We start from the raw sequence: 5,984 nt of genomic DNA, 5'->3' as shown, positions 1-5,984 counted from the left end.
AATGTTTGAAAGCCCTGCCTCTCAACTATGGGTATGCAATTGGTATTGAAGGTTTCGAATGAGGTGGTGATTTGATGAAAGCCTGGACTTCAGAGAGATCTGGAGCCCGTGAAAGAGGCCAGGAAGCTGGTAAATCCTGCGAGTGGGACAATGAGGATCTGACCTGGAGTGGGGTGGGGTGGCAGGAAGAGGGCAGGCAGTTACCCAAAGATGATCCTGTAGGATCTCCTGGATATATGGTGAGGATGGAGTTGTAGACAAGCTAGGATGCCCCAGGTTGGCACCCAGTGGTTGGCTAGGAGGCCTGTGATGACGCTCCTGGAGTGAGCACACCAGTCTTCCTGGCACTTTGGAAATTAATTTATAAACCTAGCCGAGGTGGTTAGTAGGGACAGACCGGGAGGAGGCTGAAAAAGGAGCTGGGTAAGGGGTGGCGGGGAGTGTGTAGGGTCAGGGCTGGGGCTGATTGTGGCTCTTCTGGCTTGTAGGAAGGGTGTGGTGGGAGAGCAGGAGGGGAGAAGGGGAGAAAGGGAAACCCCAGTCAGCCACCGGTCATTGCTCAATGGGATGTCCAAGCAGACCCTTTCCCTGTCCTCTGAGGGCCCTGCCTGTGTCCTCCCAGAGTCCAGGGGAAAGCCACCCAGGCCTCTGTTCAAAGGGAGAGGGAATGGTGGGGAAGGTCCGGAGGCACTCCCTCACATCTCTCCTTGGGAAGGCTACACTCACAGGCTCAGGAGGCTATTCTCCGGCCTCCAGGCTTCTCTCGTGGCTCAGATGGTAAAGAATCCATCTGCAATGAAGGAGACCTGAGTTCAGTCTCTGGGTTGGGAAGATCCCCTGAGAACAGAATGGCTACACACTCCAGTATTCTTGCCTGGAGAATCCCATGGACAGAGGAGCCTGGCTACAGTCCGTGGGGTTGCGCAGAGTCTGACACGACTTTCACTTTCTAGGTCAACGGTACGGCTCTCAGGTGGGGAGTCCTACATGGAAGCTCCCTCCCTGGAGCTCTTCTCCTCACACAGTTCTTTAAGCCTCCAGACTCTGAGTTGTCACACCCCTCCCTCAGCACACCCCTCTGCTCTCCTTATTTAAGGGTGTCCCAGCATTCAGGCCCTTGGTGCTTCGGGAGCTAACAGAGCTTTTGCCCAGGCTCTGCCTTCTCTGGAGGGTTCAGGGTTGAGGGGGGCAATAGAGTTCCAGACCGAGGAGTAGGGTCGCCAATCCTGGTTCTTTCCCTGCAGCACTTGAAGGCTGTGACCGATTTCCTCACAAATTACCTCTAAGTGGGACTGCTTTTGACTTCATGAGCTCTAAGTACTTTTGCCTCTGTGAACTCTTTCCTCCACAGGAGCATAATAAAAACCATCTTTTACTACTGTACTGGCGTAAAGATGAATGTGAACCAAAATGGATTCATTATTATACATGCATTATTTGTATATTCAGATTTCTCATACTTTCAAATTAAATGAATATGTTTTCAAGGCCCTCAGCACAGTGACTTTTGTATTTAATAGGTGCCCCTATCCAGAGGCTAGCACCTCACCCAGGGACTGTTTTCATTACAAGAAAAATTAGCCGTGTCTCTCTTTTTTTAAACAGATTTATTGAGGAATTGAAATTAGACTCTCTCAGAGACATCTGTGCTCCCATGTTCTTTGCAGCATTACCCACAATAGTCAACATCTGGAAACTATCCGAGTGAATTTCAATGGATCAAGATGCGGTGTATATACTTACACAACGGAGTATTATTCTACTATGAGAGGAAAGGAGAGCCTGCCATTTGTGACCACCTGGATGGACCTGGAGGGCGTTAACACATGCATCAGTGGAACACAATAGAGTCCAGAAATAAATTCACACTTATGTGGTCAGTTAATTGGCAACAAAGGAAGCAAGAATATACAAAAGGGGAAAGACAGCCTTTGTAATGAATGGTGCTGGGAACACTGGACTAGGTGCGTAGACAGGGAGGAACCTAGCACAGTCTGATAAAATTTCTCTCTGTGTCTCTTAATCTTTAAATGACCCAGCAAATATTTGTTTACCAAACATTGCTTTTCTGTCTCCATGGGAATTACCTTCTTCCCCTTTGAAGTCCAAAACCACTACCCCCAACATCTTATTTTGTCTTTCTCTGAAGACGGTGTTTAAGATGAGTGTTTTGGCCGTTTTGGTGAGTTCCTCAGTTTTTCTGGGTCTCTCCCATGTATCCATGTTATCAAACTTTTGATTTTCTCCTTTTAGTCTGTCTCAGATCAATTTAATTCTTAGACCAGACAGAAGAATGTTAGGCAGGTAGAGGGTATATACATTATAGATATGATATTTTTCTATCTCAGAATCATATTGCCAAAATTAATTTGAAAAAGTACTCTATTTAATTGGTTTAAAAGTAAGTAGTCACAGGAGTTTCCTGGTGACCTAATAGTTAGCATCTTGGGCTTTCAATGCTGTGGCCTGGGTTCAGTCTCTGGTTGGGCAACTGAGATCCTGCATGTGGCATGCAGGATCCTGCATGTGGCACATCAAGCCATGTGGCATGGCCTAAGTAAATCAATGCAACCACCTATAGATTAAATATTTCCAAAGCTCAAAAGTATAATAGAAACTATCGCAAATGTTTTCAAGTTCATGTGATATAGGATTAATCATTGGTAAGTAAATAAAAGCAAGTTTAAAGGTATTGGTTTGATTAAAATAAAAGTGTCTTTAGAGTTATTAGCATTAAATGTAAAATTTTATAATATATAGACTTGCCAAAAGTCAAATAAAATTCGTTATCTCCATTACGAAATTTGTTAGCAAGAAAAATAGTTGCGATGATGGCTGACTTTGTCTAATGGTTCACAAAATTTCCATGGGTAGCCAAACATAATTGTCGGGAATAAGTGATTTCAGTTCAGTTCAGTTCAGTCGCTCAGTCATGTCCGACTCTTTGTGACCCCATGAACTGCAGCACGCCAGGCCTCCCTGTCCATCACCAACTCCCGGAGTTCACTCAAACTCACGTCCATCGAGTCAGCGATGCCATCCAGCCATCTCATCCTCTGTCACCCTCTTCTCCTCCTGCCCCCAATCCCTCCCAGCATCAGAGTCTTTTCCAATGAGTCAACTCTTCTCATGAGGTGGCCAAAGTACTGGAGTTTCAGCTCTAGCATCATTCCTTCCAAAGAAATCCCAGGGCTGATCTCCTTCAGAATGGACTGGTTGGATCTCCTTGCAGTCCAAGGGACTCTCAAGAGTCTTCTCCAACACCACAGTTCAAAAGCATCAATTCTTCGGTGCTCAGCTTTCTTCACAGTCCAACTCTCACATCTATACATGACTACTGGAAAAACTATAGCCTTGACTAGACGGACATTTGTTGGCAAAGTAATGTCTCTGCTTTTGAATATGCTATCTAGGTTGGTCATAACTTTCCTTCCAAGGAGTAAGCGTCTTTTAATTTCATGGCTGCAATCACTATCCGCAGTGATTTTGGAGCCTCCAAAAATGAAGTCTGCCACTGTTTCCCCATCTATTTGCCATGAAGTGATGAGACCAGATGCCATGATCTTAGTTTTCTGAATGTTGAGCTGTAAGCTAACTTTTTCACTCTCCTCTTTCACTTTCATCAAGAGGCTTTTGAGTTCCTCTTCACTTTCTGCCATAAGGGTGGTGTCATCTGCATATCTGAGGTTATTGATATTTCTCCCAGCAATCTTGATTCCAGCTTGTGCTTCTTCCAGCCCAGCATTTCTCATAATGTACTCTGCATCTAAGTTAAATAAGCAGGGTGACAATATACAGCCTTGACGTACTCCTTTTCCTATTTGGAACCAGTCTGTTGTTCCATGTCCAGTTCTAACTGTTGCTTCCTGACCTGCATATAGGTTTCTCAAGAGGCAGGTCAGGTGGTCTGGTATTCCCATTTCTTTCAGAATTTTCCACAGTTTATTGACTTAGAAAGATGTAAATCTATCTAAAGGTCTAAAGATAGTTTCCAAGATCGTTCAGGAACTTAACTCTTTAGTTTTGCTAAGTTGAATGATGGAAATTCATTAGATGCCTAGATTATTTCCAGATAAGATAAAATGCTGAAACACTAATTGCTAAATAAGCCTAAATTTACTTACTTTTTTCTTGTTATTGAAAAACTAAAGATGTTTGGGTCTATTAGAAAAATGTCATGTACCACTGAAAAAAAAGTTATGCTATGAGGAAATGTATATTTTTAGAAATTATAACATGTATAAGTTTGCCAAAGAAAAAATACTGGTATAACAAACAGTATTCAATTGGTTGCTTCCTACTTTTAAATAGAAATTAAGATTTCTAAAGGTTAATAATTCTAATCAACATGTGTAATTAAAGTTACTAAAATTAAGAAGGAAAACATTCTCATATGCAAAGAAATTTTAAAAGTATAAAGTTATGGAAGTGCATTTTGTTAAGGGAAAAGAAAGTAATTTTATGCTAAAGAGAGGTTGAGAGAGGGAGGAGAATGGGACAAAATTCTGAATGTAAAGAATTAAATTATAGAAGATTTGTGGAAAAGGAACCTTGGAGAAAAGAGTTTTATATATGGTCAAGATGGCTAAGATTAAAATGAATTTAATTAAGTGAATGAGTTTTAATATAGAAGTAAGCTGATACAAAATTGGAATTTGGCTTTCTCTCTCTAATAACAGGAGAGCATTTTCTTGAAATATTGATCTATTTTGAACTTGGGCCACGGCAGTTAAAGTGCTGAGTCCTAACCACTTAAACACCAGGGAATTCCCTACCGATTTGTTTTTGGTAACAAATTGTACAAATTTCTTCATCTTTTAAGTATTAATAATATGTTATAACTTCCTGTATTTGTCTTTGAAATCTTTTATTGAAACTTTGGTTAAATGGATAAGTATTGTTTTACAGTGACTTATGATCCTATTTGACCAAGTGTTTAGAAAATCTTTGATAAAATTCCCCAAATCAAATTCTAAATAAAGCCCTTTTGACCGCTAGCTAACTTAGAGAATCAAAGGGCCCCTGAAACATCTCCAAAAGAGATATTAAACTAATTAGTCTCATTCATCATATTAAATTACTTGTGGCACATTATCAAACAAATAATGATAAATCTTCTCAGGTTATATTGTATGGATAAATGTCATTAACATAAATATGCTAGAAATTGTATAAAATCCCTAAAAGTTGGATATGTCCTGTTATGTCATCAGTTATATTTCTAGTTATTATGTTAAAATGTTGTATGTCACAGAAATGACCAAATATCTTTTTCAATTGCATTGTAATCAAATCTTTAATGTGACATTTAAAGTCTTTCGGCATTTATAGACAGTTATTATCTTACTCTAATGTTTTTGGGGAAATGCTTCAAGCTTCATTGATAGGACATTTTTTAAAAAAACGGACAAGTTACTGATAACTTTTAAATAATACCAGTGAAACTAGGTAAGAAATTACAGAACTCTAATGAAAACGCTGATGGAAATTACATGGGACTAAAATGAACTGAAGAGTACAATTCTAATTTGTATAACTTTTTGTCTGGAATATTCAGTTTAGTTTCAGTTCAGTCGCTCAATCGTGTCCAACTCTTTTTGACCCCATGAATTGCAGCATGCCAGGCCTCCCTTGTCCATCACCAACTCCCAGAACTAACTCAAACTCATGTCCATCAAGTCGATGACGCCATCCAACCATCTCATCCTCTGTCATCCCCTTCTCCTGCCCTCAATCTTTCCCAGCATCAGGGTCTTTTCCAGTGAGTCAGTTCTTCTCATTCAGTGGCCAAAGTATTGCAGTTTCAGCTTCAACATCAGTCCTTCCAAAGAACACTCAGAACTGATTTCCTTTAGGATGGACTGGTTGGATCTCCTTGCAGTCCAAGGGACTCTCAAGAGTCTTCTCCAACACCAGAGTTCAAAAGCATTAATTTGTCGGTGCTCAGCTTTCTTGAATAGTCCAACTCTCACATACATGACGAC

This window comes from Capra hircus, chromosome 3 (genome assembly GCF_001704415.2).
Source record: "Capra hircus breed San Clemente chromosome 3, ASM170441v1, whole genome shotgun sequence".
In the NCBI taxonomy this organism is placed as follows: Eukaryota; Metazoa; Chordata; class Mammalia; order Artiodactyla; family Bovidae; genus Capra; species Capra hircus.
The sequence above is the reverse complement of the archived record's forward strand: the minus strand, read 5'-3'. Positions refer to the sequence as shown.